At 45.5% G+C, this 25,148-nt stretch overlaps 1 protein-coding gene across 14 annotated transcripts in view; it reads right to left on the reverse strand.

The window, feature by feature from the left end:
• PDE1B (phosphodiesterase 1B) overlaps positions 1 to 25,148 on the reverse strand; it is a 210,953-nt gene that overhangs the window by 39,038 nt on the left and 146,767 nt on the right. The window lies entirely within an intron of this gene.

Genomic DNA, 25,148 nt, shown 5'->3' on the forward strand with positions numbered 1-25,148 from the left:
GTCAAAACTGGGGGGGAAAGGAAAGATACAATCAGTTGGGGAACGGATAAGAAAACTATGCAATTATTCTTATTATTTTTTTAAAAAGAAGTGTTTGTGCAAGAGAAGGCAGACAACACAACAGCTAGCAACCTTTTATTCTTTACTGTAAAAGAACAGATTTGTTGAAAGTTATTGCTGTCACGGAACAGCATTTAATGGGCACCAATTATGTTCTTATCGTGCGTGTGTGTGTTTTCTGTGAACAAGCAGGTGAATTAGGGTGCAAGCCAAACCCCTGATCCTTAATGGCGGGCGGGGGGGGGGAGTTGGACAGCATAAAGGTCTTTCTCTTCCAAGTCCAGAGTTGGGGCTCTGCTGGCCCCCAACTGGGGCATTCTTGTGGTGGGAAGATGCTGAATCTGCACTCATTTACTACCATTCCTGAATCCCGCCCCACCTTACAGCAGTGGTGCCAGAGAGTTTTGATAGAGAGATGCAATCAGCAAAATTATCTTTATTATTATTATCCATTGCTTTTTATAAGAAAGTGTCTCAAAGTGACTGGCAATGTAAGAACAGAAATAAAAGGGAACAATAAAACCAAAAGAACCTAAAATGCTCATCCATAAATATATATAAAAAAGCCTGGGGCCTAAAAACTGACAATCATAGTGCCAGGCATGCCTCTCTGGGAAGACCATTCCACAAATGGGGAGCCACCACTGAAAAGGCCTACTTTCATGTCGCCATCTTCCCTCAGAGGGGGCACAGAAAAGATGGCGAATGCAAGGTCCAGGTTGGTCCATGTGGAGAGAGGCGGCCCTTGAGTTAATGGGGTCCTGAGTTGCATAAGGCTTTATAGATCAAAACCAGCACTTAATTGAGCCCGGAAACAAATTGGTAGCTAGTTCCAAAATGCCAGCATTGGTGTTACATGTTCAGACAATCTTGCCCTGGTCAGCAATCTGCCTGCTGAATTCTGCACTAGCTGTGTGCAAGCTGAAGGCTGAGCACAGGTAAGTGGGGGTGGTGGTTGATAGCAGCCCCAACAGCTGCCACTGTTGAGTTGCCTTGCTTATCTGCTGCCACGCACTTTGCATCACTTGGCTCAAGAAAGCCTGAGAGAGGAACAGGAGCTATGGACAAGCAGACCAATGCATCCTCCAGCTTTACACATGGAACCATGAAGCTGAGCCCATCAACCTGGTTTTCTCCTGCACGCACATGGGCTATACAGTCCAAGCCAGCATATGAAGTGAAAATTAAGATGCTATAGTTTGCTTTAAAAGGCAGGGGGCAGGTAGAGGAAACCTAGCCACCTTTCAGAAGGCATGGAAGGGGTCAGAAGGTTCCTTGCAATCCCAAAAATAAGGCCACACTATCCTGCTGTTGATATGCATAAGTGCAGTGTCTTGAAAGGGCCGGTTCTGCAATTAGGCAGAATGAAACAGCTTCCTTGGTGACAGCACAAAAGAAACTACTTTTGAGATCCCACAGATAAAGCAACTGCTTCCTTCTGCTGATAAGCACAAGTGTAGTGGCTAGCAAGGAGTGCTGCCATGACCACAAAAGCTGCCACAAGGGAATCGCCGCTGCATCTAGGGATGTGCCAGCTCACACACCACATCCTCCACCTGTGCAGGAGACACAATCTATTTTAGAAAAGACTGAACCAAATTTGGACCACAGCTTTCAGGACCAAGCTTACCCATTACAGAAGAATGAACCAAAGAACTTTGTCATATAAGTTCAGTGAAAACTGGATTTCATTTATTAATAATCGGAATATTGACTTTCAGGGCCATCTGCATTCATTCATGTTATTTTCTCTCCACGTGAAAGAACATAAAAGTGGACAAAGCACAGGGATCTAAAACACTGACTTCCAACTATAATAAGAAATTAAGTGTTGTTTGATGCAAAAATGTCTTAAACTTTTTATGTTGCTCAGAGAAGGTAAAAGGCAATATGTAGGAGAGGTGAGCTATACACTGACCAATTTTTTTATTAAACTTTATTATATCTCAGGAATATTAAGTAATTACAACAAATAATTTAATACACACATGCTGTAAATACCTACCATATATTATTTTGCCACACAGAAAAGCTATTATATTCATCAACATTTATGTTATATTTATTCTTCATAAATCTGATGACAGTATTCCACTTTATCTTTAAAATTTTCTCTTTTCTACCATCTCTCACACTAATCAATTCTGGAAATGTATACATCATTGTTACCTTCCAAATTTTTGCTAACCACTCTTTCACTGTTGGTAGTGACCTGTTCTCCCAATTTTCCTTTCAATAATTGGAACAGATAGACTCCCACAAGAAATAAGTGATAAGTTACTGAACAATTAAAGGCATGGAAAAGGATAACAGATCAGTTTGATTTGTAGATTATTGTATTATGTAATTTAATATTCTTTATACACCTTACACATTTTGTGTGTTATGTTATCATTTTATTTGAAAATAACAATGGCTTCTACAACAAGCCACAGCCTTGTTTTATTGACCTAGTTCTCCAGTATCTGGGCTGAATCACTTAAGATCAAAGGCAAGTGCTTGCATGATTGAATATACTTTTTTAAAAAAGAAAATCCTCTGTAGAAAACTGCATGTCAGGGAACTTTCTCCCTGACATGCTAGTTTTCTATGTGCAGAGAAGTTCAGTGCACATTCACATGCAGTCCAAACTGGTATATTCGAGAAACATGTTTACTACCTAAGGCTGCAAACCAAATCCCATTTACCCAGGAGAAAGCCTTGCTTCTGAGGAGGCCTGGTTAGGATTGCAGCATAAGTGAGAAACAGGCCCTCGGTCTGTTTGGTACTATAAGCCATTCTTCTCCTTTGATTTTGATTCTATGATCTCAAGCAACCGATTGGCATGGCATAGCAAGGGAAAGGTAATCTAATTTCTATCTATCCAGCCTTGTGTTCACCCTGCTATTTGCATCCTGCAGTGGATGTAGGCTCTTCCCCCTCTCAAAGAAACACACATCTGCACCTGTTTAAATCATCCCCTTCAGATGAAGAATTGTCAAATTGCTTTAGGCTCCAAGTTTTCATGTGTCTTATTCATCAACTCCACACAGACATGCACACACACACACCCCACAGCACAAACAGGGACCAGCTGGGCTTCTATTACTTTCTTGAAAGGGCAGGCCCATGCCCCAGTTGGCCATGGGAATAGCAACTGCACAGAAATAGCCATTTAGCCAATTCCCAGGATGGCACTCCAAAGTTGAGAGATCTGTGCTGCGGATTAGGCTGGGACTATGAGGGAAGTAAAAAGAGGAGAGAAAGCCTCCTGCATTCCTCTAGCCTCTTCGCTCCTCGCGGAGGCTATGGAGTCGGCATTCTCCACCTTAACAAAACATATCCCTGAGAGGGATTATGTTGCTTTGCATGGGCCTTGCATCTGTGATTTTTTTTAAAAAACACACAATTGTCGGTACAGCATATATCCTCAGTGGCACTACAGAGCACCAAGAGGCACACTGTGCACAGTGTGGGATGGGTGGAAAGTAAGCCTCAGATGCTCCTGAGGATGTGGAGGAACTTTCAGCCTTCTGTTCCTGCCTCCACCCCCAGTTTAGTCCCCCATGCACAAACAGAGGAGAATGGTTTCACTGGGATTTCATTCCAGTCTGCTGAATTCCTACACTAAGATTCCACGCACTCTTATGGGCTTTGCTACAGTGTTCTATTGCCATGGCAACGGCCTGAGAGACTCAAGTTACTGAACAGAGATGGACACATGTGGGGGGGGGGGTGTGCGCGTGATGCAGCATTCTGAAAATGCCCAAGGCTCCTACAACTCAAACTGCTCAGGCCAGGAGATTGCCCATTACCTGATAGTGCATCTTTCTGTATAGACTATACAGGTGGTGCTCATTCACTACATCCAAGTCTCTCAATAGTCTTATGCCACTGCAAATGGTGCCTCTGGACTGTCACTATTTCAAGTCAGATTCAATCTCAAATTCAGGCTGCACGGTTATAGCTGATTGGGAGGTCTTGCAGAATAAAACCCGCTTCCTCAAAAGACTGGACTTTTTGCGATACGGACAGTGACGGGGAAATGCCCTGGAAAGTGTGGGATAATGCTTGCTTGGACGCAACATGTTGTTGTGCACCGCCCTGAGAGCCTTCGGGCTGTGGGTAGTATAGAAATCGAATAAAATAAACAAATAAAATAAATACCCTCCCCACAAATCAGAAAGAATGCTCAATAAATAACCAACGTCATCTAACCTCCTTGCAAAGAAATAAGAATAAATGCTTAATGCACAGCAAGTTGCACAGTCTTCACTGCCATTATTACTTGGAGGAGAGCTCCTCCCACACCTCTGGTTCAGCGTCACCAAAAGCCCTGGCTCATAGCTCTGCAGTCTCCTCTGAGCTCTGCAGCAGAGAAAGGCAGCACAGCACAATGCTTAGAGTGTCAGACTATGGCCTGGGAGACCAGGGTTCAAATCCCCACACAGCCATAATGCTTACTGGGTCGCCTTGAGCTAGTCACAATCTCTCAGCCTATCCTACCTCCAGGATAAAATGGACAGAGGGGAAACTGTTACGCTGCCTCGAGTTTGTTGGGAAGAAGGGCAGGTTAAAAAAAAAAAGCAGCTGAAACTAAGAAATGAATACAATGTTGAAAGGATGTCAGAAATGGGGTGATTGCTCTCCCCATTAATGGCAGCACTTCACGCCTGTAAAATAGCTGCTAGCCACGATGGCTATACTCTACCTCCACTGGCACAGGCAGCATATATTGAAATACCAGTTTCTGCAAACCGCAGGGAGCGTGAGTGCTCTTCCGCTCCGGTCCTGCTTGCACGCTTCCTGGTGTCTGGTTGGCCACAGTGAGAGCAGGATGCTGGGTTAAGGTGGGCCTTTGGCCTGATCCACCAGGGCTCCTCTTATGTTCTTAAAATAACCCACTCTTGGTCATACTACCTGGAATATGATTTTCAGGTCACACATACATACACACCCATGAGAGGCTGAGACCAAAGACATTAACCTTCTCTGGTTAACAGCTAAAACAGCTTGGATTTTTCTGCGCTTGGAGGAGCTGGTTGGAATTTCTGAACTGTGTTAAGCACCTCATGCTACGCATACAAAAGGTCCCAGATTCAGTTCTTGGCATCTCCAGGTAGGGTTGGCAAATGCTCTTGCCTGAAGCCCTAAAGAGCCACTGCCACTCAGAGTAGAGAAATACTGAGCTAGAGAGACCAACGATCTGAGTCAATATAAGGAACCTATGTTCCTTTGTCTTTGAGTTTCCAAAACATATACGCATGCAGAAGTGTCACACTGCAGCATTTTAAAGGCTTCATTTCCACTTTGCAAAGCCAGCCAGCTCTGAGTCACATCAACGCTGAGGGAAGAAAATTAGATGCATTCCCCTGGTCAGCTACAAGGCCGAGATATGACTGAGGAGCCCCCTAATGCCACTGCAGGGCTTTGAGCATGTTAACCAGCACCTGGCAATCAGATTAGGGGCTGCAAATGCAATCATAGAGCCCAGGCTCATGCATTTGAGCAATTACTGCCGCCTCCAGTCCCATCACATGAATCCGACTGGAAATAGGTCATGTGGAAGAACATGAAAGGCTAGGAGACCAGTGACATCACTGCGCATGTAGCACCATCTATCAGGAGTGAACCAGTGCAAGAATGATCATGACAAATGGCAAAAGAAAACAAACCACACTTTTCCAGAACCATCAATATGGCGTACAACAGGCACCTGTGGCCCTCCAGATGTTGCTATACTTCAACTCCCATCAGCCCCAGCCAGCATGGCCAATCATCAGGGATGATGGGAGCAGTAGTCCAAAAACATCTGAAGGGCTACAGGTTCCCCATCCTTAGGGTACAGGGTCTGTTCCTTTAAGGACTCTTCCCACCCCTTGTATTCCAAAGTGGAAATGACTGGAAATCAGAGGCACCATTTCAGATTTCCGTGACAGGGCAAAGAATTATTTGGGTTTGGGTGAGGTCGAGTGGGAGGGATGAAAGGAAAGATTCTCAACAAGGTTTAATGACCCACACTTCTTTAATATATTCAAGATTAAACTGCAAAAAATGTAATTTTAGAAATATTTCTTATGGTTACTTACTTTTTAGTATCTCAAAAGAACTATAGCAATGTTATGGATTGCGATCAAAGAGCTACTCACTTTTTTCCCATTTAGATGGGGAAAAAACACTTTGCGTTTGTGCTGGCTTCAGTTTTACCTTAGTCCTGGCATGGTAGGGAAATCCTGGGGTGTTTCGGTTGTCACCCTTCACTCCAATTAAGTCTCAGGGTTTCATTGGCATGCCTGGATGCTGCCACCTAAAATGGCCACACGGCCAGGAGTAGACAGTGTTCAGCTAGTTGATGGGAGATCCAGGTTCAAATAAGCACCCTTAATTTAGCCTGTAGCCCTGTGAAGGCCCAACCCTCACTCCTAGCAGCAGCACAACTGTGGCCCCTTGACAACATCAACTCACGTGACACTTTAGAACATAGCAAAACGTCAGTTCGTGTGATCTGACTTGCAGCTCGGCCCACGAACATGATTGCTTAATAGTTTCACTCGCAAATTGCAGCTCACCAAACATTGTGTAACACTGGAGAACCAGGGTAGTGCAGTGGTTAGAGTACAGGACATAAGAGGAGTCCAGGGCTCAAATCTCCACTTTGCCACAATGCCTACTGCAGGGGTAGCTGGCATGGTGCTCCCTGGCATTGTTGGACTCTGCCTCCCATCGGCCCCATCCAGTATGGCCAATAGTCAGGGATGATGGGACCTGTAGTCCAGCTACATCTGGAAGGCACCACATTGGCCACCTCTAGCTTACTGAATGTCCTTGAGCCAATGGCTCTCTTTCAGACCAATCTTCCCCACAGGGTTGTTGTGAGCATAAGACAGATGGGAGGGAGAACAATCCTGACCACACTGACAGAAAGCATAGGATAAAATAACAGCAACAACAATAAACATGTGTCTCCAGCCAGAAGTTATCCCAAAATAGTCCTCGTACGGGATCTCAAAAAGAACTGCTTTGACAAGCCTCAAACTGCAAGGGGAATGCAGCAGCAAATGTTTTGCACTATGAGAACAAAGAGAAGCCTTGAATTCTGCTTAATGAACAGGGATTTTAATTAAGCCAGCAAATAAACATTAGAACCAGGGAAATGGTGGCGGGACAGAACGGCCTGTGAATTTCCTGAAGAGTCTTTCCCAACCCATAAAAGCAGGCCAAAGGGGAAGGCTGCTTCATAAGACTGACAGCCACCCTCTGACAACAGCTAATTGCCAATTTTACATAATGAATCAGAAGTGGGGGGAGGAGCTTTCCCTGGAGTTTACCACTTCATACTGTTCGTAGGTGAGGGGTTACATATTTGAATGCTCATCCACGGCGGCAGGGGAGCCAGAGCTTGGAAAAGTTACTTTTTTGAACTACAACTCCCATCAGCCCAATCCAGTGGCCATGCTGCTGGGGCTGATGGGAGTTGTAGTTCAAAAAAGTAACTTTTCCAAGCTCTGGACCTCCCTACCCTTGTCAAGAAGACTAGCCTTAATCTTCCCCTCCAACATGCTAGTTTTCCATAAACAGCGAGTTTGGTGAACCTGGGTTTGTGGTTGTCTCCCTGAAACAAAGTGCTAAGCCAAGGACAAACCTTGATTAGAGCTCATGGTTTGTTTGGAGAGAGGCAAATCATGAGCCCAGGTTCAGACATAACGCGAAACCAAACCATGGCTTAGCTTCTGGGTGGATATTGTCTGCAGCTAATTTCTATGATCATACCTGCAACGCCTGGGCAGTTGCAATTGCTGTTGCAACTGCAAATGATATACAAGCTGCCATCCTGCCTTGGGATTTCTAAAGATTACTTTTCATTGGTTTAACTGTAGGTTTAATTCCAGTATTCCTTCCCTTCCCATTCCCTATCCCTTTTTGCGTCTTGTTTTGTTGGACTGTAACCCAGGGATGTGGAATGTGTGGCCCTTCAGATGTTGCTGGACTGCAGCTCTCATCATCCCTGCCCATTAGCCATCTACCTGGGGCTGATGGGAGATGGAATCAAACAAGATCTGGAGGGCCGTGGGTCGCCCCATCTCTGCTGTAAGTCAATGTGTTAGGTGCTGCACGTTTTAGGGTATCTCCATACTGTCCACATTTTGTAAGAGGGTTCATGCACATACCAGAATGTCAGGTTTGCTCATCTAAAGTGGATTAAAGGGCTCTTGTGCAGGGCCGGCGCCAAAGGGTGGCCAGGTCAGGCCCTGGCCGAAGGGCCCCTCATTAGGGTGGGGGAGTAGTGCTCCCCTTCCACGATCTGCAGTAGGGTCCCTGCTGTGGATTGCAGGGAGGGAGCTTCCAGGCCGCCCGCCAGTTCAGTCGCTCCACCTCCTGTCTTCTGCTGCTGCACACGATGCACACACAGGGCCATCATTAATCAAGATGGCGGCGGAGACTTCTTTAAGAGGCTGAGGCACCTACTGCCATCTTGGTTGATGGCAGGCATGTGCAGTGGGGGTATCAGCCCTTTAGAGAAGCACACAGCATGCACAGCAGCAGGACACAGGAGGGACGGAGGCGGAACAGGCAGGAGACGCGTGCCTGGGGCAGTCTGGTGCCCAAGGGTCCAGTCATGCCTGGCTGTGTGTATGTGCTGGGGCCCAGGGCAGGTTGCTGCCCAAGGGCCCCGGCATGCCTGTTGCTGGTCCTGCTCTTGTGCAACAAATCCACTTTTTTAAACTAAAAAAAAAGGACTTTTGAGGTTTGGAAAGTGACTGGGAAATGCACTGAAAAGTATGGGATGAACAAATGACTAATCATGTAAACACTCCATAAGCAAATCAGGATGAATGCTCATTGTCGTATAACCACCCATTAACAAACCAGAATGAATGTTCAATAAAAACTGGGCACAGTCTAATCTCTGTGTAAACTTTGTGCAAGCAAATCAGGATGAATGCTCAATAAACAGGTCGCCTGGAGGATCAACTTCATCTAGCACAGCCCTCGGAACTTTATAAACAGTAATAAGCAATAAAACTCATTATAATGTTTGGTCCAGCCCCAGTTCTGGACCAAGGCACAGCAAAGCCCATGACAAGTCAGATTATGGCATCACACATTCACCAGCTTGCATTTCATGGGAATAATAAACACCTTGGTCAAGCCGGTGAGGTGGATCGGGTGACGTTGCCCACAGCACACATTCCGGCTCCACTGCCTCATGATTGATTCATTGTCCGAAGCGTCTCCCTCCCTGGCTGTCAAATCAGCCTCCCATCCTGAGCAATTTACACAGAAAGGCTGTAATCTGGGCCCGCTATCTTTTCAATTAGCCATGAAAGGTGGAAGGCGAGCCGCAATGCCACTGAGGGCCGGGGAGGGGGACAAGAAACAGAGTGAGTGTTTTGAATGCTTCGGAGCTGACAGGAAGGTCAAAGTCAAGGAGACATTTTTCTGAGATGTGCTCCACTCGGAAGAAGCTCACCAAAGCACGACTTACCCAGTTCCTTCCTATTTCATCCAGCAGATCCCATTTCATCCAGACTCAGTGGGATTTACTTGTGGGTACATATGCATGGGATTGCACTGTTGGAAAACTCCCAGCAGTCAGACAGCAAATTAGGCTGCAATCCTAGACCTGCTTAAATTAAATGGGTCTTACATCTTGATAGCCATCTATAGGACTGCACCGCACGTAACTTAGCATTTATATAGAGCGTTCAGGGGATCATAAGGACATAGGGAGCACCCTAATACTAGATCTTGTAATCTTACAACAACCACATAATGCAGGTTGTTGTTGCTGCTGTCATTGTCATCATGATGATCATCATCCCAATTCCCATCCTCATCTCCATATGGAAGCTGAGACCAAGAGAGAGAATAACTCGCCTAAAGCCACGGACTAAGTTCATCACAGAGATGCAAATCAGGGGCTCCCAGATTACTGAGATTGCTGGCATTAGATTTCTTGTGGTCAAGGGCCAGACTCCTTCCCTGTGTCTAGCAAAATCCAAATGCATTATGCAAAATGTATGCAAATGTGATGGCTCTGCACAAGCTATACACATCGTACAGAATTCAGCTACACTGAATCATGGGGCGGCCTCTCCCATGGTGGGTAATTTGGGGCCACAGAAGCATTCAGTCATTCAGCTTATTTTTTATTGGGAATTAGAGGCTGAAAGAAATTCTTTCTTGACCTTCAGCCAGACCCTTCCCTGATACTTTCTGGGCATTTAAAATCAGATATGAAGAATCATTCCTTCACTCTGCTCAAAACTGCAATTGTACACAAATATGGCTATAGTGTCATGAAGGTGGTGCTTAAAACCATCACCTTCATGGTGATGGCTTTAAGCATGCTAAATCATCACATACAGCACTATGCTTCTAAGAGTTTTCTTTCTTTCTTATCCTTGCTTAGACCTTACAATCTAAATTTCAAGACAGGAAGATTAGTTGACAGAGTCAAGCGTAATGGGCAAAGAACGGTGCAAAAGCAGTTACATGTCCTGACACTTGATTTCTGTAATAGGTGAAAGATTAAAGGCTTTGCCAGGCAAAAGCAGGTTTTCAGAGAGATTTAAAGGAAGAGAGATAGCATCATATAGGGATACTGGAAGAGAGTATCTGGCTTCAGAGACAGCTTGATTAGAGCTGAGGGTCAGTTCCTGACTCTGAGCTATGGATCCTACCTTGGGCATATGAAGAGTGAGCAACAGAGAATGCGCAGAGTGCTTTTCCCGAAACAATCCCCCCCCCGCACATAATATCAGGACTGGACAGAATTGGCAGAATTCCCTTAGGGAGGCCAGATACAAAAGAGGACGGGGCCTCCTGCACTTTTAATAGTTATGTAAGAAAGAGGAAGTTCAGCAGGTGCAGCTTGCACAACAAGATTGCATGACAAGCAGCTCTTTCTGAAATGCACTGCAACTATTAGAGGTACTGGAGCCCTGGCCCCCCAGGTTCTCTTTTTGAATATGGACACCCTAAACTCCCCAGAAGCCCCAACATGACTCAGTTGTCGTGCAGCTTGTTCCATTGCTAACTCTGCATCTCCCAACGGAGAACAAGTTAATTGTGCAAATTAAAATGCTATTTCCCTTGACTGCACAATTCCTTTGCATAGCAAAAGATCAGCAGCTTCCGCAAGGTGCAAGACAGATTTAGTCATTCCAATTTCTAATATGCTCCCTCCCAAGGGCTTTGAGCTGGTAACAACACCTGGAGCATTCATTACTCAATAAATCCAATTAAAAGAAAAAAGGAAAAGGAAAAAATATGCTGCCCCAATTCTGTGCATGTTTAAATGGAAATGGACTGCCTTCGATCCCAACTTATGGCGACCCTAAGAATAGGGTTTTCATGGTAAGCAGTATTCAGAGGTGGTTTTACCACTGCCTCCCTCTGAGGCTGAGAGGCAGTGACTGGCCCACGGTCACCCAGTGAGCTGTGTGGAGATTCGAAACCCTGGTCTCCCAGGTCGTAGACCAAGAGACTAACCACTACACCACACTGGCTCTCTCTGTGCAGGTTTACTCAGATGTATATTAAGAGAAATGCAAATTTATCTTAACATACACATTTGTATATGCAGTTTCGCTTAATATACACATTTTTGCAAAGCAATTTCCCCTAATATAATGCATTTTTTATGTTATTTTCACTAAGATATATATTTATATGCACACTTTACACTAGTATGTAATGCTAGTGTAGGTACACTAGTATTTGTGTACACATTACTTGCTGGAGAACTGCACTGTAAAATTAGGAGAAGTGCAAATCTGAAAGGATGACTATTTTGGTTCACATCTTGTTTCAGAAAGTGCAAATTAGAAAAGTTTGCCTTTAAATGCGAACTGAATCAAATCTATCCCCCATCCATACTCTCAAGGTAAGTGCATATAGAATTGCAACCTATGTGTTTAAGTGCTATACTTGATGTAATAAACAATATAAGCATTTTGTTGGGAGAGATCTAAAGTGTAACATAAAATGGCTTTAAACAATTAGGAAAAGGCCATAGGTCGGTGGTAGAATCTCCAGACAGGGCTGCCTGAAACCCTGGAAAAGTTCCTGCCAATCAGTGCTGACAATATTGAGCTAGACGGCAGTTTTCTATATTAGATTCGTACACATTCATGGAAGATAGCAGAGCACTAACAATGGCTCTTTGTCACAATGGAATCTCCATGTTTCAAGGCACTTGTGGGACAAACAACACTGGAAGGTTATCATCCCCTTTCTCTGCTCATAAACATTCCAGAGTCACATGGCTGACCTCTCATCAGAAGCAAAATACTGGGCTACATGTATGAATGGTCAGCTCCATTATAGCAATTCTTGTCATGTTCCTATCACTGTATCCCAGAGTATAAGAAATTTAGTTCCATTATTTGTATATGAGAATTTATAGCAAAGCATTACTTTATATTGACTGAGCCAATGCTGCTTTTATGGCTGTCTCTATACTGTTTATATATTGCTCAATGGATTTATGGGTTGGTTTACTGCAATGGCTTTAAATATTGCTGTACATTGCCATGTTTTTCTTCCCCCAGAAAGGCAGCAAACATAAAAATATATTAAAAATACAATTTTCAGGCCTCTTCCCTGTGGGCTGCATTTCCTCACGGGCAGCATGGTACATGTCAGCCGGTGGGTGGGGCCCGAGGCAAAACTAGCAGGACAGGAGATGAGGCACGTACCTGCAGTGGAGACTGTTGGCTCTGATGTCAGTGGGGCAATGAATCCACTGCAGATTTCGGAGCACTTTGGACAGATCCTTGAAAGTTCAAACTAATCAGCACCTTGCTGAGCTCCTTGGAAGTTCAGACTAAAACCCGGAGCAGATTCACTGCTCCACTGACATCAGAGCCAACAGTCTCCAGTGCTTACCTGTGTACAGTAGGCAACAATCTAACCATTTCAAAAGCCATCTAGGCAAGCAAGAGGCACTACCACCATCCAGGGACATGTTCATGACAGGCACATTGAAGAGGGATATGAAGCAAGGCCAGCAGGGACATGGCCAGAGGTTCCACACCACTCCCCTACATATCAGAAAAGTCAGACCGAACATACCTTGAGCAGGAGAGAGTATGCACTTTTCACATCAAGTGGGAATAGCTACCCAATCGGAGGCAGATGTCCAATTGGTGTTGCTTACAGCATGAAATAATCTCTCTCACCCACCACACACTTCAACAAATACATTATTTCCTGTGTAGTGGTCTCCATATACCCCAATCACAATGTTTGTTATAGCTGTACATGTTGTGTTTTATCCTACTTTTCCTCCATGGAGTTGAAGGCGGCATACATTCCCTGGTGATCTCCCATCCAGGCGCTTAGCAGACCCAGACCTTCTTAGCTTCAGCAAGATATCATTGACAGGCACTGTGAAACCATGCCTGGGAACCTGTGTGATGCTGATTCTAAAAGGAGTTTGAGACTGGACCAGAGAGACACAGGAGCCCACACTGAGCCCTAGGCAAGATCTACACATGCCAGAGAATGAAGTGGGAGAGTCCCAAGGCACCTCAGACTGCAGGAGTGCACTGCTCCTTTATATTAAAAAATACCCCGCATGTTAAGAAAAAAAGAGAACAATATCAGGTAGCAGCCACACATGAAGGGAGGCAAAGCAGCAGTGGTGCTCACCAGGATGACAATGGAGCGAGGCAGCGGTGAGGCTGGCAGAACTTTAGTTAGTGGTAGGCCACTGCCACCCACCCAGAGCTCCCCCTGACTTCACTGTTGCCTTGCCCCATCCCTGTCCCAGTGAATGCAACTCTGCCATCACCAGAAGGACAATGTGGCTGCTCCTACCTCTCTGCTGATATTAGGAAGAAAAATTGCAGCTCAGACCTCACTGTGATGAGCTAGTTTTGGTGCGTGTGTGTGTGCATGCATGTTTTAACCCCATCCAATGGCCACAGAAGGAGTACCTGTGAGGCTCTTGCTTCTCCCCTCACTGCTAGAAAGAACAGCGAGATGCCCTTTGACTGCAGGAGGGAAGGGAAGCACGTTCTGGTCTCTGCCATTGGCCAGAGAGCTGAGAACTGCTGGGCTGTGTGTGGATACATATGTACTTAAAGGCAAGGAGGCTCATCTGAAATTCAGATCAGATGACAATTTGCCATCCAGATAATGATTAGTGTGTGTGTGTGTGTGTGTGTGTGAGAGAGAGAGAGAGAGAGAGAGAGAGAGAAATCAGGCACAAATCGGAACAGGAGGGTGCACATCTGTTATTTTGAAAAAATTACACTAAGGGAGAAAATAATTGTCCTACCATGCATTATCAGCTCAAAATGAATTTCAGCACTACACCGTGTGGAATGGCAAGCCATAGCCTAGAGATGTTCCGTGAAGACTGGTGCCCATTGGGAATGGTAGGGTGGAAAGCAGGGAGCCCAAATAATAGGGGAAGCCAGAGCCAATGACAGGCAGAGCCCACTAATTCTGGTTTTGACCTCCGCCGCCGCCCTGCTGAGTTGTACAAGGGCAACAAGGAGACTAGGGAGAAAGAAGTTGACAGCCAGGGCACCCCTGGACTGGTTGTAAGGAGACCGGCAAGTGAGGGCAGACTGAGGTTGATGGGACAGTGCCCTACTTGCCCAACTGGACCAGCCTCCACTGGAGATGATGACTCATGTGCATGCATCCATGCCTTCCCACATGGAGACAACTTCTAGAGACCTAATAAGCTTATGAACAACCCTGGCAAAAAGTCAAGTGATCATCACTAACAGTTAACAAGTATACAATAAGATGGACAACTTAGCCATTGCATACATGGACCTATATTGCTCTACCATTGATGAATAACAATGTTGTTAAAGTAAGGCTACTATAAGGAAATTCTTTTTTAAAATCCCTGCAAAGTAAGTCAACATCATCATCATTTTGATTTCTTACCCACCCTTCACCATGAGGTCTCAGGCAAGGTTAGAGCAATTTAAAAATAAAATATTTAAAAACCAAAAAACAAATCAGAGCCATAAGAATAGGGTGGGCCATAAAAAATATATCTCGGGTGTCAAAGGCCAGAGTAAGGAGGTGCGACTTTAGCATACGACAGAAACTATAGAATGAAAGTATCAGATGCATGTCTGTGGGAAGGGAATTCCAAAACTTTATTGCTACCCTATATCAGGTGTGGGGAATGCTTGGCCCTCCAGATGTTGCTGAACTACAACTCCCATGGGCCCCAGCAAGCATGGCCAGTGACAAAGGATGATGAGAGTTGTTGTCTAACAATATCTGGCAGGCCAAAGGTCTCCCACATCTATCCTATATTAACAAAGTGGGACACCTGGCTCCCCTAAATGCAGAGGAGAACAGAAATAATGTGAGGTGGGGGGGGAAACCCCTGACTCCCTTCCAAACCATAAAAACTGGTTCAGGGTGTGTAAATGTGTGTGCACACACTTCCCTCCTGCTGCTAGGAAATACTGGTAGCAAGTGGTATCACACTGGCAAGAAGCCTTGGGATCGGAGGATGGAGAAATTGTGCTGATCAAGTGGAAAGTGAAGGCGTTCTACAAAGCTTACCTCCCCAGGGGCCAAACCTGTCCTCCTCCTCCCCTTTCTAGGGATACTGGCTACAGAAGAGAGAAAGGAAGGTGACCCCCAAACATATTGCAAGGTCCCAAGTTGGAAACGTCACTATGGCAACTTAAATTCCCTCCCAGTAGCGTTACTAGGTAACTACGGAAAGTTGACTTGCAGCATTAGTCCGACAAGCATGCTAGCAATAGGAGAGAGAGTTCTCTTTGTGTTCGTAATGAGCTGTTCGTTCCGCCCCACGCCCACCAGGGTCCCTGTACTTGTCACACTCCAGTGCCAGTCACCTCGTGTGGGCACCAGTCATGATCGTGATCAGCTACATTGTTTGAGCAGAAAGTTTAAGGAGGGGGGAAAGAGTTTTTCAAGCTGCTGCTTTGCAACATTCTAACAAGCTGCTCAGCTCAGTTTCCCTCAGGAACAGGCTGAAGTTTCCAAATAAGAATTTGCCCTCACATCCGGTGGAGACTGGGAGCCCTGATGTCAGTGGGGCAGTGAATCCACTTGAGGAGCTCCTTGAAAGTCCAGATTAAAACCCAGAGCAGAATCACTGCCCCACAGACCTCAGGGCCACTGGTCTCCACTACCCATATCCTTCCACACCAGGAATCCTGAATCAAGAAGCTGTCTGCAAAAGCTTCCAAAGCCTGGCAGGCACAGGCACAAGGGTGTCATCAGGGCAGGACTTTGGGGAAGATGTCCAGGGCCCCACTCAGGAGACAAAGAGGGGCCCCCAACACTGCAGGGGCTGGCTCGTCATCACTAGGGATGGGGGAGAAATTCAATTCACTTTGCATTTAAAGGCAGAATTACCTAATCTGCACTTTCTGAAACAACGCTCAAATTACGAGCACAGCCATCCTTCAAAATTCACACTTCTGCAGTGTAGTTCTTCACAAAGTAACATGCACAAAAATACATATACTAAGGGAAGCATGCATAATAATGTATATACTGGTGAAAAAAAACAATTAAAAAGAACAGGTGTGGTATAATGGTTAGAGTGTTGGACTGGGACCTGGGGGACCAGGGTTCAAATCGCTGCTTGGCTACCATGGGGTCCTCACTGTCTCTCAGCCTAACCTACCTCACAGGGTTGTTGTAAGGATAAAATGAGGAGGGAGAGAACCATTTTGTATCTCCTTGGAGGAAAGGTGGGATATAATTGCAATAGTAAAATAATAAATAAATTACTGGAAATTGCTTTGTGATAATGTGTATAATAGAGAAAACGGCATACAAACATGTGTATATTGGGAGAAATTCACACTAATATGCTGAATTTTCATGGGGGCTTTTTTTTAAAAGCAAACTGATGTGGAAATATGGAGAATTAAGACTGGGAAATGACAAATTGAGAGCAAGTGAAAGTGAACTATTACCGTGTAAGTAAGGGACCCCCTGTAAGATCACTAAGTCCAGTGTCTAAAAACACCTAATGGCACAGCAAAGATATCATCATGATTTATACGGTACAGACAAAAGGTTTTCTACACTGTGCCAGAGGCTGATCTGGATAAGTCAAGAAAGTAATAAGTTTCATCAAATTTAAGGAAAACAGAAGGCTCTACCTACAAAGCTGGTTGTTGTCCTCAACTGAAGAGGCATATAGTTCAAAAGTAAAAAAGGAGGAAGCATGATTTCAGCATCCTCAATATACTTTAAAGTCAAAGAGCAAAGCACTCACACAAATATATGGCATTCTGGGGCACACTTATCCCATTGACTCCCCACCACTGATAATCTACGCTAGGGGTAGGGAACCTGTGGCCCTATAGACGTTGTTGGACTCCCATGAGCCCCAGCCAGCAAAGTCAATGATCACAGATGATAGGAGGTCTCATATGGCAATATCTCAAGGGCCTTCTCACTGCTCTATACCCTTGGGCCAATGTGCCCAACCAAGGCACATTCCATGAAGGGTCAAAGAGATCTTACAATCCGTTGATTAATGTCCTGGCTCCCACCAACAGACTTGGACGTAGGGCTCAGGTTGATAAAAGGCTTTAATCCACAGGTTAGCACACAACCTGAACATAGGTCAAGATACAGCTTGCAAAACCAGGCATCACTATGAGGCACAGAGTGGCATGGCTACTCAAGTGAAGATGTTGTTGTAACACTTGACACACCCTTTGAATCCTCTTAATAAAGGACAGGGCGGGCACAGCTGATTTCCCAGGGTTTTTCTCTCAGCTTGGGACTGGGCAAGCAAGCAAGTGCTCCTATCGGTAGGCTGACTAACAGGCTTGATATGTCCATGGCAATGGGGATGGGATCAACTCTGCCAAAGCCCCTTCCAACTCCACCTCTGACACCTCCTCCCGATCTGTGAGCAGATCCACCACAGGAGGCAAGCAGGTCAACCGCCTTGGGCGGTGCAGTCAGCGGGGCTGGCAGCTCAACCCCATACCCTACATCCACATCAGCCTCAGGGGCATGGCTGTCAGCAGGCAGACTGCTGGGCTCCTCCCCAACATCCTCATCCACCATGCCAAGACCACTGGGCCTCTGCCCTGGATCCCAAGCCTCCTCCTCAGATCAGTCCTGCCAGAGTTCTCCACATGGCTCATGATAATTAATCTTCTGGCTATTAATCAAATGATAACCTTTAAATCAGTTGGCAATCTTAAAGAACACTTTACATAAATGCAACTGGATCAATAAAACCTTACGGATATAAAAACTCATTCCACACCACTCCTGGATACCAAAAGTGAATAAAAAATTAATTTAAGTCTAATACCAGAAAAAATCCAGATTGATAAGTCTGCAAGACTACAAAAGGTTAGTCACAATTTAAGTTTTATACTAGAAAAAAATAAGACTGGCAAGTCTGCAAGATAAGGACATTCCTTCACTGAGGAGCAGACTGCCCACTCTATGGTAAAAACTTTCTGAACTCTCCCATTGTGGATTGTAGATGACGGAGTTGAATGCATGGGCACTTCCTCAAAAAGAAAGGAGGAAATCCTTGCACTTAGCACTTAGCAGTAAGCATGTCAGGGAGGCCAGACTAGAAGCCGCCTTCTTGCCATTAGCTTTCTGTGTGCATGCACTCAGTTAAGCAATCCCCAGATGCAGTCTGAAATATTGCCATCAAAGAACACTTTTTGATCACAGCCCCAAATCTTCAGGAGGTCACCTTCACCCATCCCTTTGGAGAGGCTTTTGGGGGGCTCTCAGGGGGTTGGAGAGGAGATGAAGGTCGGAAACATAAATTGTGTGAATTCACTTTCTGCTCATGCAGTGTTGGATGCAACTCCAAATAAACGATTAAAGAACATAAGAAGAGCCCTGTTAGATCAGATCAAAGGTCTATCTCAGGTGTGGGGAACCTTTGGCCTTCCAGATGGTGCTGAACTACAACTCTCATCAGCGCCATCAAGCACAGCCACACCTGGTCTGTCCAGTCCAGCATCATCTTTTCCACAGTGGCCAATCAGATGCCGCTCTGAAGCCCACAAGCAGAACCCAAATGCAACAGCTGTTGCCCTACTTGTGATCCCGGATAATGTATTCAGAAGCATATTGACGCTGACCCTGAAGGTAATATATAGCCACCATAACTAGTTGTTGTTGTTATGTGCCTTCAAGTCGATTACGACTTATGGCGACCCCATGAATCAGTGACCTCCAAGAGCATCTGTCATGAACCACCCTGTTCAGATCTTGTAAGTTCAGGTCTGTGGCTTCCTTTATGGAATCAATCCATCTCTTGTTTGGCCTTCCTCTTTTTCTACTCCCTTCTGTCTTTCTAGTGAATCATGTCTTCTCATGATGTGTCCAAAGTATGATAACCTCAGTTTCAGCATTTTGGCTTCTAGTGATAGTTCTGGTTTAATTTGTTCTAACACCCAATTATTTGTCTTTTTCGCAGTCCATGTTATGCGTAAAGCTCTCCTCCAACACCACATTTCAAATGAGTTGATTCTTCTCTTATCTGCTTTTTTCACTGTCCCAACTTTCACATCCATACATAGAGGAATACCATGGTCTGAATGATCCTGACTTTAGTGTTCAGTGATACATCTTTGCATTTGAGGACCTTTTCTAGTTGTCTCAGAGCTGCCCTCCCCAGTCCTAGCCTTCTTCTGATTTCTTGACTATTGCCTCCATTTTGGTTAATGATTGTGCCAAGGTATTGATAATCCTTGACATGTTCAATGTCCTCATTGTCAACTGTAAAGTTACATAAATCTTCTGTTGTCATTACTTTAGTCTTTTTGACGTTCAGCTTTTGTGCTTTCCTCTAACTTTCATCAGCATTCGTTTCAAATCATTACTGGTTTCTGCTAGTAGTATGGTATCATCTGCATATCTTAAATTATTGATATTTCTCCAATTTTCACACCTCCTTCATCGTGGTCCAATCCCGTTTTCCGTATGATATGTTCTGCGTCTAGATTAAATAAATAGGGTGATAAAATACACCCCTGTCTCACACCCTTTCCAACAGGAAGCAATCGGTTTCTCCATATTCTGTCCTTACAGTAGCCTCTTGCCCAGAGTATAGGTTGCGCATCAGGACAATCAGATGCTGTGGCACCCCCATTTCTTTTAAAGCATTCCATAGTTTTTCATGATCTGCACAGTCAAAGGCTTTGCTGTAGTCTATAAAGCACAGGGTGATTTTCATCTGAAATTCCTTGCTCCGTTCCATTATCCAAAGTATGTTTGCGATATGATCTCTGGTGCCTCTTCCCTTTCTAAATCCAGCTTGGACATCTGGCATTTCTTGCTCCATATATGGTAAGAGCCTTTGTTGTAGAATCTTGAGCATTACTTAACTTGCATGGGATATTAAGGCAATCATTTGATAATTACTGCATTCCTTGGGATCCCCTTTTTTTGGAATTGGGATGTGTATGGAACGCTTCCAGTCTGTGGGTCATTGTTTAGTTTTCCATATTTCTTGACATATTTTTGTCAAAATTTGGACGGATTCAGTCTCAGTAGCTTGTAGCAATTCTATTGGTATGTCATCTATTCCTGGTGATTTGTTTCTTCCAAGTATTTTAAGAGCAGCTTTCACCTCGCATTCTAAAATTTCTGGTTCTTCATTATATGGTTCCTCCGTGAATGAATCTGTCATCCTGTCATCTCTTTTATAGAGTTCTTCAGTGTATTGCTTCCATCTTCCTTTTATTTCATCTCGGTCAGCCAGTGTGTTCCCCTGTTGATTATTCAACATCCTTGGTTTGAATTTCCCTTTCATTTCTCTAATCTTTTGGAACAGGGCTCTTGTTCTACCCTTTTTGTTGTCCTCTTCTATTTCTATACAGTAACTATTGTAATAGTTCTCTTTGTCCCTACGTACTAGTCACTGTATTGTTGCATTTAAGGTTCTGACTGTGTTTCCATCTCCTTGTTGCACTGCAGCCAACTCAGAAGGGACAGGAAGGGGGGAGGCATGAGTTTCAGGCACCTCCGCAGCCAGAAGAAGCAGGGTTGGGGATTGTTGTGTCTGAGCAGGGTCGTGCGGGAGGGGGCAGCCTGCTCTCCAGCCAGTTCCCACGAGTAACGCCCTTTCCGTGGAGCCGAGCGCACCGCCCCCAGTTGATGCAGAGGACTTGTGGAGGGAAGCTTCAGAGTCAGTGCCAGCTCCTCCCTTGCCAAGCAGTTCCCAGGAGGATTCCAGTATGGCACCGCCCCCTGACCTCGAGCCCGTTGCTCGGGAGCAGGTGTCTTCAGATGAGCTGTTGGATGCGCGTCCCCTGTCTCCTCGTTTCCGTCGCCACGAGAAACGGACAGGGCAAAGACAGGAATTACGAAGGAGTCAGAGATTACGTTCGAAAACATTTCCTATATAAGCCTGCCGCTCCTAGTGGGGGGTTGTTGAGTCAACTTCCTTCACACGCTGCAGAGCATGTCTAGAGTATAGTTAGGGACTCTAGTGAGTTAGTGTAGGGTTTCCTATGAAGCGCAATGCCTTTGATATATCCATTACTCTAATAAAACGAGATTTACTTGCACACACACTCCAGTCTCATTCTTTCGGCTCTGGACGGGATACTCCTTTTGCTTTTGCTTTCCTTCTCTTTTTAACCATTTTTAGAGTTTCTTCAGTCATCCATTGAGGTCTTTATTTCTTTTTAACTAGAGGAATTGTCTTTTTGCATTCTTCCCTGGTAACATCTCTGACTTCATTCCATAGTTCTTCTGGTTCTCTGTCAACTAAGTTTAAAGCCTCAAACCTGTTCCTTATTTGATCTTTATATGCTTCTGGGATGTTATTTAAATTGTATTTTGGCATTATGATTGCTTTGTTGGTCTTCTTTAGCTTTACTCTGATTTTCGATACGACCAGTTCATTATCTGTACCGCAGTCTGCTCTTGGGTCTTGTTTTTGCAGAAAATATGGAACTTCTCCATCTTCTGTTACCAATTATATAATCAATTTGATTCCTATATTGACCATTTGGTGATGTCCACATGTACAGTCGTCTCTTCGGTTGCTCAAAAAATGCGTTCGCAAGAAACAAATAATTGGCTTCACAGAATTCAATAAGTCTTTCTCCTGCTTCATTTCTGTCTCCTAGGCCCCATTTCCCCACAATTCCTAATTATTCTCTGTCCCCAGTTTTTGCATTCCAATCCCCCATGATTATCAGCACATCTTGTTTTGGTATGTGATCAATTTCTTCCTGTACTTCTGCGTAATATCTCTCAAATTCCTCTTCTTCTACGTTTGCCATTGGAGCATAGACTTGGATGATGGTTATGTTGATAGGTTTCCCATTTAATCTCATTGATATAACTCGCTCAGACCTTGCATTGTAGCTCCTGATCTTGCTACATCACTTCCCACTACTAAAGCAACCCCATTTCTTCTTAATTTCTCATTTCCTGCATAAAATATTTTGTAGTTGCCTGATTGAAAATGTCCCATTCCCATCCATTTTAATTTGCTCACACCAAGTATTGTAATGTTGATACGCTCCATTTCTTGATTGACAATTTCTAACTTTCCCTGGTTCATGCTTCTCACATTCCATGTTCCTATTGTGTGCGTCGTACAACTCCAGACTCTCCTTTCGCATCTGGCACATCAGCCTCTGGGCTTCCTTTTGGCTTTGACCCAGCTGCATCATTAGTCACAGCGCTACTCGTACTTGCCCTTTGTTCTTCCCCAATAGCTCTGTGAGTGCCTCCTGTCCTGGGGGTCTCATCTTCCAGCAATATCTCGTGTTGCCTTTTGGATACTCTGTTCATAGGGTTCTCTTGGTAAGAGGTATTCAGAGGTGGTTTACCATTGCCTTCCTCTGAGTTTGGATGCATCTTAGTCTGGTGTCTCAGCTTTGACCATTCCGCCTCGAGTGCCCCTGCTAGGAGTCTAGCCTGTTGGTCTAGACTCCTGACGGCATTGCTCTCAGCTTCTTCAACACTATCAAACCCCCTCACCACGTTAAGGTGTGCATCCTAGAGGGGGCCATGACTAGTAATCATAGATTAACAAGTGTTGATGGACTGCCTGCATTTGATGCATACCAATGGCAATTTCTATCCCCTAGAGCAGCCTTTACCAACCTTAGGGTCTCCAGATGTTGCTGGACTACAACTCCCATCAGCCCCAGCCAGCATGGCCAGAAGCCAGGAATTACTGTAGTTCAGCAACATCTGGAGAACCAAAAGCTGGGAAATGCTGCCCTAGAATAAATGCAAATGAATGAATGGGGCAGGTGTTCCAAAGCACAAGGCCCTTCCATTGTGCTAATAATAGACAACTGCCAAGCATCTCCACCACTGCCATTACCCCGGTAAAGAGCATAACATTTGGCTCCCTAAACAGGGCGATGTTCCAGAGGGATAGCCATGTTAGTCTATTGCAGGAGCAACTGGCAAGCACCTTTAAAGACTAACAGATTAACTGTGGAGGGAGATATAGTCCACTTTGGCAGATGTATCTACTGAAATGGGCTCCAATCCCCCAAAGCCAGATCTGCATAAGGGGTCAGCACTGTTGGGCATCTGCCAAGGCCTACACCCTAGCAGGGGGCCCAGTGTTGACGCCCAGAGCCCACTGGCTGTGGTCTTTCTCCTCCCCCAGGTTGCCTGTTCACCAGTCACTCAAAATGGATAAGTAGTGGCAAGAGTAAGCTCAAGAAGGAGCTGCAGCCTCCAACCACCTTGCCCTCCTGAGCAGTGGTGTGAGAGCCTAGAGCAGCCTTTCCCAACCAGTGTGCCTCCAGATGTTGCTGGACCACAACTCCCATCTTTCCTGGCCATTGGCAATGCTGGCTGAGGCTGATGGGAGTTGTGGTCCAACAACATCTGGAGGCACACTGGTTGGGAAAGGCTGGCCTAGAGGGAGAGGGTGCTAGTGTACTGAGTGGTTAAAGTGTCAGACTAAGAACCTGGGACAGTTCAAATCGCCACTCAGCCATGAAGCTCACTGAGTGACCCGGAGCCATTTACGGGGAGAGGCCATAGCTCAGTGGTAGAGTGCATGCTTTGCATACAGAAGGTCCCAGGTTCAATCCCTAATAGGCATCTGCAGGTAGGGCTGGGAAACATCTCTTCTCTGAAACCCTGGATAATTGCTGCCAGTCAGTGTGGACAATACTGAGCTAGAGTAACCAGTGGTCTGACACACTATAAGGTAGCTTCCTACATTCCTCAGCTAACCCTACCTCAGAGGGTCATTGTGAGGAGAAATGGTGCACACCGCCTGGAACTCCTTGGGGGAAAGATGAAAAACAACAGCAGCAGCACATTTTTAGTGGAAAGGATCACCTAATGTAAGTTTGTCAGTGGGGGCCCATCCCATTCTCCCTATTTACTTTCCTTCTATTTTGGCTCAGTATCCCAAAAAGCCAGGGTGGTGTATTGATTAGCGTGTCAGACTCAAACCTGGGAGGCCAGGGTTCAAATCCCCACGCAGCCATGCAGCCAGTCACTATCTCTCAGCCTAATCTTCCCCTCAGAGTTGTGGTGAGGATAAACGGGGAGGTGGGAAGCCATGTACGCTGCCTTGACCTCCTCGGGGGAAAGGTGGGATAGAAATGCAGAAATTAATTTTATACATAAATGGAAATGCCGCACTGTGCAGTTTGCAGTGCCACAAAGAGGTGGCACTGCGAAGTGCAGCAACAACACTTACACACACACACATGCACAGCACTCACGCTGTCCGCCTTGACAAGCAGGCAAGATGGCGGTGGCAGCCTTGGTGAGTGAGCGAGCGGCCTAGGTACGGTGGCAGTAGCGGCGGTAGTGGCAGCAGCGGCAGCAGCCTGGGTGGGTTGGTGGGCAAACATGGTGGGAGGCTGGGAGGCGGCCTAGATGTCATACTAGGTAGAGGGCAGCCTAGGTGCATTATGCAGTGGCAGTGTTTGTCCGGGGTGGCAAAGGGCAGCGGCAGTGCAGGAACAAACAAAACAAGCAGGTTGGCAAGGGGAATGGGGGTGCCTAGGAGTGGCGGAGACTTGAGGGTGGCAGGAGAAGGGGTGGAGGATAATGGGTGGAGTGAGCAGGGTGGCAGAGCCCCCCCCCCCAGTAATTAAGTAGACAGACAGCAGCAACTGTGTAATGGAGATGGGCCC

The sequence above is a fragment of the Rhineura floridana genome, chromosome 3 (genome assembly GCF_030035675.1).
Source record: "Rhineura floridana isolate rRhiFlo1 chromosome 3, rRhiFlo1.hap2, whole genome shotgun sequence".
Lineage (NCBI taxonomy): Eukaryota > Metazoa > Chordata > Lepidosauria > Squamata > Rhineuridae > Rhineura > Rhineura floridana.